Here is an 8,930-nt window from a genome sequence, read left to right as displayed (position 1 = left end):
GTAGAGAGTGCTGCTAACTGTGGAGCACAGTGTCTGCACTGTGGAGCACCAGAGCCACCAGACAGGTATGGCTTTGGGGCACTTGGGATATGGCTAGTGCAATTGAAGAACCGAATTCCAAATTCTATTTCATTTTAATGGACTAAAACTTCAATAGCCATGTGTAAGTAGTGGCTACTGGATTGGACAGTGCAGATAGAAGCCTAGTTGGGGGTGGGGGGGAGAAAACTTGGATTGCAATAAAAATGTAGTCTAATAAAAATGGAGTGTGTGTTTCAGTTAGTGATATTTCTGCATGTCCTCTGTCCCCACATCAAATATGTGCTCATAATTAATTTGATGGACGTAGGGAGGGAAATTAAAATAGCTATAAGCAACCTTTATATTTCCAAGCTACTTGGTTGCAGCTCTGATTTATTATTTTGTGTAATGAATGTGCTAAGTTTTTCCATGGCTAACACAAAAGGAAAGATTTTAACTTAGACCTCCCTGTTAAGTTCATTCACTTAGATAACACTTATGAACTGTCTGTTCTGTACAGCTGTGTGGTAGGTTGGGCACCCAGGCATGAAAACAGAGCTGTCCATTCAACAGAAGAGATGGGTAATCGTGGCAACACAATCTAGTGTGATAGGAAAAAACTATTTTTTGTAGTAGAGGCTCACTGTCTGGAAATTCCCTGTGACACTTAGGTTGGCCTGTAACTTGTAGTCCTCATGCATCTGTCTCCTGAATGCTGGGATCACAGGCCTGTGCCACCACACACTAGTATTTTTTGTGTGAGACAGGATTGCACTATGTAGCCCAGGCTGGACTTAAACTATTTCAGTTTCTGCCCTCAGCCTTCCCAGTGTGGGGATCACAGTCATGTGTTATGCCTTAATCTGTGCACTGCTAGTAAATATTTTTATAATGGAATTTAACACCACTTTTGGGAAGCAGGGTGATGATTTCAGTATTACCAGAATAGTCCACTCAAAGACAGGCTTGAAGCCGGGCAGTGGTGGCGCACACCTTTAATCCCAGCACTTGGGAAGTAGAGGCAGGCAGATTTCTGAGTTCGAGGCCAGCCTGGTCTACAGAGTGAGTTCCAGGTCAGCCAGAGCTACACAGAGAAACCCTGTCTCGAAAAACCAAAAAGAAAAAAAGACAGAGGCTTGAAGGTCAAAGAATAATTCAGTTAGCTAGTGAGGAGTCCCCTCCTGTCCCAAGAGATCAGTGTTTGAGCTGATAGAACTTTGTAATAACTACTTCTGTATCATTGGCATGGAGGCTGATAGCAGGTGAAGGGCATTGTGGGGCATCATTAAGAGGAGGTAGCAGGGGCGAGGATGTGGAGAAAGAGGAACACTCCTCCATTGTTGGTGGGATTGCAAGCTGATACAACCACTCTGGAAATCAGTTTGGTGGTTCCTCAGAAAACTGGACATAGTACTACCGGAGGATCCAGCAATACCTCTCCTGGGCATATATCCAGAAGATGTCCCAACCGGTAAGAAGGACACATGCTCCACTATGTTCATAGCAGCCTTATTTATAATAGCCAGAAGCTGGAAAGAACTCAGATGTCCCTCAACAGAGGAATGGATACAGAAAATGTGGTACATTTACACAATGGAGTACTACTCAGCTATTAAAAAGAATGAATTTATGAAATTCCTAGGCAAATGGATGGATCTGGAGGGCATCATCCTGAGTGAGGTAACATATTCACAAAGGAACTCACACAATATGTACTCACTGATAAGTGGATATTAGCCCAAAAACTTAGGATACCCAAGATATAAGATACAATTTGTTAAACGCATGAAACTCAAGAAGAACGAAGACCAAAGTGTGGACACTGTGCCCCTTCTTGGAATTGGGAACAAAACACCCATGGAAAGAGTTACAGAGATAAAGTTTGGAGCTGTGAAGAAAGGATGGACCATCTAAAGTCTGCCATATGCAGGGATCCATCCCATAATCAGCTTCCAAACGCTGACACCATTGCATATACTAGCAAGATTTTGCTGAAAGGACCCAGATATAGCTGTCTCTTGTGAGACAATGCCGGGGCCTAGCAAACACAGAAGTGGATGCTCACAGTCAGCTATTGGATGGATCACAGGGCCCCCAATGGAGGAGCTAGAGAAAGTACCCAAGGAGCTAAAGGGAACTGCAACCACCCCATATGTGGAACATTATTATGAACTAACCAGTACCCCAGAGCTCTTGACTCTAGCTGCATGTGTATCAAGAGATGGCCTAGTCGGCCATCACTGGAAAGAGAGGCCCATTGGACTTGCCAACTTTATATGCCCCAGTACAGGGGAATGCCAGGGCCAAAAAGTGGGAGTGGGTGGGTAGGGGACTGGGGGGGGGAGTGTATTGGGGACTTTTTGGATAGCATTGGAAATGTAATTGAGGAAAATACCTAATAAAAAAAAAAGAGGAGGTAGCAGGATCCAGGGCCATTAGGGCATGGTAAGGTACTGCAATTGTAATTATCCTGTAAGGGAAAGGTCACTTTTGAAGAGATAGATTGAAAGATGTGTGAAAACTGGTACCAAGACTATTTTACCCAGACCTAAGGAAGAAAGTGAAAGGTGGCCTGTGATGGTAAATGTATGTGAAACGTAGCATGTGATTGTAACTATATCATAGATGCAGGCGATGAGAGGAGGTAAGATTAAAGGGGGTGGGGAACGGTGTGTCGACAGGTTTCTGTCTTTGGCAACAGTTGGGTTTTGGATTCATAAACCAAACTGGGAATCTTTGAAATAAGACTCAACATTACCAACAAAATGAATTTGCATGTAAATGAAGAGCTGATCTGAAGTGCAGACTTAAGAATTACCTTCTGTGAAAAATAGTTGGGATCATGTTATTTTTTTTTCTCCACAAAATGAGTGCATTCATAAGCTCTTCTAGGAATTATGGTAAAAGTGGTGTGTGTGTGTGTGTGTGTGTGTGTGTGTGTGTGTGTGTGTGTGTGTGTGTGTGAGTGTGTACCTTGAGAAAATTGTTAAGTAGTATGAAGGCATATGGGTCTGTCTCTTAACCAGGGTTGGAGTCACTGGGAGTACTCACTTAAAACTCTAGATTTATTTATGTGTTCATGATGCTCTCACATGAATGCCTGTGCACCACAGACCCATGGAGGTCAGAAGAGGCCATCAGGTCTCCTGGAACTGGAGTGATGGATGACTGTGAAGCTCCATGTGGGTGCTGGGAATAGAATCAGGTCCTCTGCAGGAGCAAGTGCTCTTAAGCACTGAGCCTTGCCTCCAGTGCCAGGAATGCTCACTCTTAATTATCTTCTTAGGACACTGCAAAGTTTGGGAGCTGATGGTTCGAAGTGAGACCCCAAAAAGAGAGAGAAAACATGGAATGTATTATTCTTTAAAGATAAGTCTGATAGGAGAAGACTACAAAGGATGCCGAGACAAACCAAAACTTTTTTTTTAAAAAAATGAAATCGACTGAGGAAAATACCTAATAAAAATATTAAAAATAAATAAATAAATAAAATGAAATCTACATATTTGTAGTTAGAAGAATAGGCTACAGAGCAGCGATTCTCAACTTTCCCAATGCTGTGACCCTGTAATACAGATAGACCCTCATGTTGTGGTCACCTCCAACCACACAATTATTGGCTTTGCTTCTGCATAACTAATTTTGCTACTGTTATGAACAATAATGTAAATATCAGTGTTTTTCACTGGTCTTAGAACAAACACATTTAGAACCACTGGGCTAGAGGTTCTTAAAAATTCTTAATCCAGGCTGGAGAGATGGTGCAGTGGTTAAGAGCTTTGATTACTCTTCCAGAGGTCTTGAGTTCAATTACCAGCAGACACATGGTGGCTCGGAACAGTCTATAATGGGATTCAATTCCCTCTTCTGGTGTGTCTGAAGATACAACAGTATGTTCATAAGTCATTAAAAAATTCTTAATCCAAAAAGAGTTGAAAATAGGCTAACCTTTTCATGTGTGATTAGAAGCTGAGATTTGCTATACCAGTGATTAATTATAAAGTCACTAATCACTTTCCTATAGGAGGACCAGCAGTCTTAATCTGAACCCCCGAGATTTTTCAAACACTGGACCACCAAACAGACAGCATACACCAGCTGATATGAGGCCTCCAACACCCATACAGTAGAGGACTTACAGGTCTAACTCTCTAACTCTCAAGAGACTGGAGGCCCCAGGGAGTTTAGAGGTCAGATGGGGTGGAGGGTAGGGGTGTCCATGTGGAGACTGGGTGTAGTAGGGAGGAGATGTGGGATGTGGAGCATTTGGAGGGTGGGAGGGGAGAGGCAGGGGATGGAATATGGGGTGTAAAAAATGAATTACAAATAAAATTAAATTTTAAAAAGTCACTAATCATGTTAAGCATTGCATCATAATGGAGCACATATTGTTATAATATCATTTAGTATCATTTTTAATACATAGAACTGCCTTGGGTTGATAGATTATACAACATATGTGAGAATTGCTTTTTGTTCAGTCTTTTAAAAACTAAGGTAGTAGCCCAGGCGAGACTCTTAACAGTCTTGACTTAATCTAGCATGTTAATCCTGCTGATCCTGTAAACTATGCATTTCCCCCATGCTCACGCTTATTCATGAGACAGAAGATGGAGATTTCTAAGTCCTCTCTTGATAGTAAAGAATTCTCCAGAAGACCTTTCTAACAGGGATCCTGTGGGATTTGTCTCTTAGTGGCCTATTGGTGATGTGACCTCTTCATTAACAGAGATGGCTCTTGGCACTTGGAATGCTGAGCTTCATCTCTAGAGGTCTGTTAATTCCTCTTATTAAGGTGTAATTGACATATAAGGTGCATTTGCTTTATGTGCACACTACCTTCAATATTGATATGAGAACAAACCTGTAAAACTGCAACCACAATGACAGACATTTCCATCTCCCCTTTTTTTGTGTGTGTTGTTTTCTGCTTGTTGAGACGGGGTTTCTCTGTGTATCCCTGGCCATCCTGGAACTCACTCTGTAGACCAGGATGGCCTCGGACTCAGAAAACTCAGAGATCCACCTTCCTCTACCTCCTGAGTGCTGGGGGTAAAGGTATGCACCACCACCTGGCTCCTCCCAATATTTTTTAAGTATTCAACTTAATTTAATATGTATGGGTATTTTTTTTCTTGCTTGTATATCTATACCATCTGTGTGCCTGGTGCCCAGTAAGGCCAAAAGAGAGCATCAGATCCCTGGAACTGGAGTTATGGACAGTTGTGAGCTGCGATGTAGTTGCTGGGAGCTGGACCTGGGTAGGCTGCAAGAGCAGGCACTGCCCTTTACTGCTGAGCTCTCTCTTCTGCCCCTCAGAAGTGTTTTTTAAGATTTAGTTTTATTATTTTAAATAATGTTTTGCATTTGTATCTGTGTGGGTGTTATGTTTGTGAGTGCTGTAAGCATAGAGGTATGAGAGCTGGATCTCCTAGAGCGGGGATTACAGGCATTTGTAAGCCTCCTAGTTTGTGTCCCAGAAACTGAACCTGGGTCCTCTGGAAAAACAACAAATGCTCTTAACTGCTGAGCCATCTGTCCAGCCCCTCCCAAAAGTTTCTTGTGTGCTTTTGCAGTCTGTTTCTCCTTTACCCTGTCCCTAAGCACTGGTGATCTGCAACTGTACAGAGGTTTACATGTTCTACAATTTTATATAAATTAAGTCACATCTCATGCCCCTTGTCTTTAAAGAATTCTTACCAGACAATAATTTTAAGTTGAAAGCAGTTATTCATTACCAAGTAGAATTCCATATAGTTACATCATAATTTGTGTAGTCTTTATGAAAATTTGGGTTGGTAGGCTATTTTTCATTTGGGAATTACAGTAAAACTGTGAGATTCCTGTGTTAATCTTGTGTAGACAAGTGTTTTCATTTCACTTGGTAGACAGCTAAAATAGCATTTAAATACTGCGTTGACTGGGTCACATCACAGCATTATGCTTAATTGTTTTATTTAAAATTTATTTTCATACCATGTATTTGGATCCTATTCTTTCCCCTCCACAACTCCTCTTAGATCCTCCCAACCTCTCTACCCACCCAACTCCATGTTCTTCATGTCGTTTGTATATGGTAAGGCTAATAGTGTGTGTGTGTGTGTGTGTGTGTGTGTGTGTGTGTGTGTGTGTGTGTGTGTGTGAAAGAGAGAGAGAGTTAATTTCGCATCTAGCTACTGTGTTTATCATCCCTAGGAGCTTCCTGGTGGAATTTTCAGGGTCACTGATGTATACTATCATGTCATCTGTAAGTAAAGATACTTTGACTTTTTCCCTTTCAGTTTGTATCCCCTGATCTCCTTTAGTTGTCTTACTGCTCTAGTAAGACTTCAAGCACTATATTGAATAGGTATGGAGAGAATGGACAACCTTTTCTTGTTCCTGATTTTAGTAGAATTGCTTTGAGTTTTTCTCCATTTAAGTTTATATTCGCTATTGGCCTTTATTATGCTAAGGTGTGTCCCTTGAATTCCTAATCTCTCAGAGGTTTTTTTTTTTTTTTTTTTTTAATCATGAAAGGTGTTGGATTTTACCAAAAGCCTTTTCTGAATCTGATGAGATGATCATATAGTTTTTGTTTCAGCTTATCTATACAGTGGATTACATTGACAGATTTTTGTATGTTGAACCATCACTGCATCTCTGGGATGGCGCCTGCTTGATTGTGGTGGCTGATCTTTTTGATGTGATCTTGGATTTGGTTTGCATTGAATATTTTTGCATGTATGTATATAAGAGAACTTGGTCTGTAATTCTCTTTGTTTGTTGGGTCTTTATGTGGCTTGTGTATCAGGATAACTGTGGCCTTATAAAATGAATTGGGCACTGTTCCTTCTATTTCTGTTTTGTGGAATAATTTCAGTTTTTTTGAAACTCTCTTACATTCTGCACTATACCATCAGGTGATAGGCTTCTTTTAGTTGGAAGTCTTTTAATTATTGCTTCAATTTCATTAGGGTTTGTTCAAATTACTTATCTGATCTTGATTTAACTTTGGTAAGTTGTATATATTGAGAAAATTATCCATTTCTTGTTCTTTGGTTGGTTGGGTTTTGTGTGTGTGTGTGGGTTTTGAGACAGGGTTTCTCTGTGTAGCCCTGGCTGTCCTGGAACTCACACTGTAGACCAGGCTGGCCTCAAACTCAGATCTGACTGCCTCTGTCTCCTAAGGTCTAGGATTAAGGCTGTGAGCCACCACTGCCTACCTGGAGTATAGGGGTTGTTGTTGTTGTTTAAGATTTATTTTTATTTTATGTATGTGAGTACACTGTAGCTGTCTTCAGACACACCAGAAGAGGGCATTGGATCTCATTACAGATGGTTGTGAGCCACCATGTGGTTGCTGGGATTTGAACTCAGGACCTCTAGAAGAGCAGTCAGTGCTCTTAACTGCTGAGCCATCTCTCCAGCCCTGGAGTACAGGTTTTAAAAGTATGGATATGAAACTGGGAGACTTGGACTTGGAGGTATGGAGGCAAAAGGGAGGATCTGCGTTTGCCAGAGTGACCTACAGGTCCCAGGGAATGCCTGTTGGAAGTTGGGGGCTAAGCAAAAGCAATAAATTGGGCGAGAGGGAACTTAGGAGGGGAAGATCAGTGTGATCAACTGAAGATAGAGACAGTGGTGTGAGGGTAGAGGGAGGCTGCAGCGGATAGTTGCTACAGAGCTGGGGATAAGACTGAAGAACTGGTTTTGGAAGAGCCAAGAGAGAGGTGGAGATCTGCAATTAACGGACCACTCCCCTGGTTGGAGTGCCAGAGGCCTTTGTAAAAGTATTCATTTGCGTTTCTTCTTTGTGTGTGTGTTGAATAAGTGCAGGTGCATGTGCCTGTGTGTGTGCCTATGGAAGCTAAAGGTCCTAGGTTGGTGCCCTCCTCTATTTTTTGAGACAAGGTCTCTCACTGAGCCTGAAGTTAATGTTTAGATTGGCCAGTGAGCTTCTGGGATCCAGTTGACTCCTCCCCTTCCCCCAGTGCTAGAGTAATAGACACATTCATCCACAACTGGCTTTGATGTGTGTGCTGGGGATTTGAACTCAGGTCCTCATACTTGCATAGCCAACACTTTATCCACTAAGCTAGCTTTCAAGGTTACAACTGGGTTTCTTGATTTTAAGGATCCTATTTAAGAAATCTTTGCCTCCCAAGATGGCAGAGATTTCTCTTTCATCTAGTTTTTGTTTTGTTTTGGCTTTTGTTGTTGTTTTGTTTGTTCATTTGTTTTGAGATGGGATTTGGCCAGGAGCTTGCTATGTAGACCAGGCTACCCTCAGTCTCATAGAGGTCAATTCATGGTTTTGTGCATGCTAATCAAGCCCTGGGCTATATTCTTAGCCAAGGTTCTCCATTTAATGCCTATTTCAAAGCATCAAGAGTTTCTCTCCCAGTACTGGAGAGATTTCTCAGAGGTTAAGAGCATTGGCTGCTCTTCCAGAGGTCCCAAGTTCAATTCCCAGCAACCACATAAACATCTATGAGGTCTGGTGCTCTCTTTGGCCTGCAGTCATACATGCAGCCAGACTGCTGTATACATAATAAATTAAATGTTTTTTCTCCTAGTTTGTGCATTAAATTGTTTTTCCTTCTTTGGTTAAGTTTGCTTTTCTTTTTTAAGATGTCTTTAATGACCTTATGTCCTTGACGTAGAGTCCTCCCGAAGGGAGTTTTGTGTTCCCTCCCAGGTGCCGTGTTACTTGTCTCACACCTTAGGGTAAGTGCATCTCGGTTGCTCACTATATGGTATCTCCAGTGTCCTTACGATTTCATTTTTGCATGTGAATTATTTAGGAGTAAGTTATTAAATTCCTAAGTATTTGAATTTTTGTGTTTTGTTTTTTAATAGCTTTTTGTTTTGTTTTGTCTTGTTGAGTTGAGATATGATTTCTTTGTGTGACAGCCTTAAATGTCCTT

This window comes from Mus caroli, unplaced genomic scaffold (assembly GCF_978045245.1).
Source record: "Mus caroli unplaced genomic scaffold, Mus_caroli_1 scaffold_9, whole genome shotgun sequence".
NCBI classification, from domain to species: domain Eukaryota; kingdom Metazoa; phylum Chordata; class Mammalia; order Rodentia; family Muridae; genus Mus; species Mus caroli.
Note: the sequence above shows the minus strand (reverse complement) of the source record.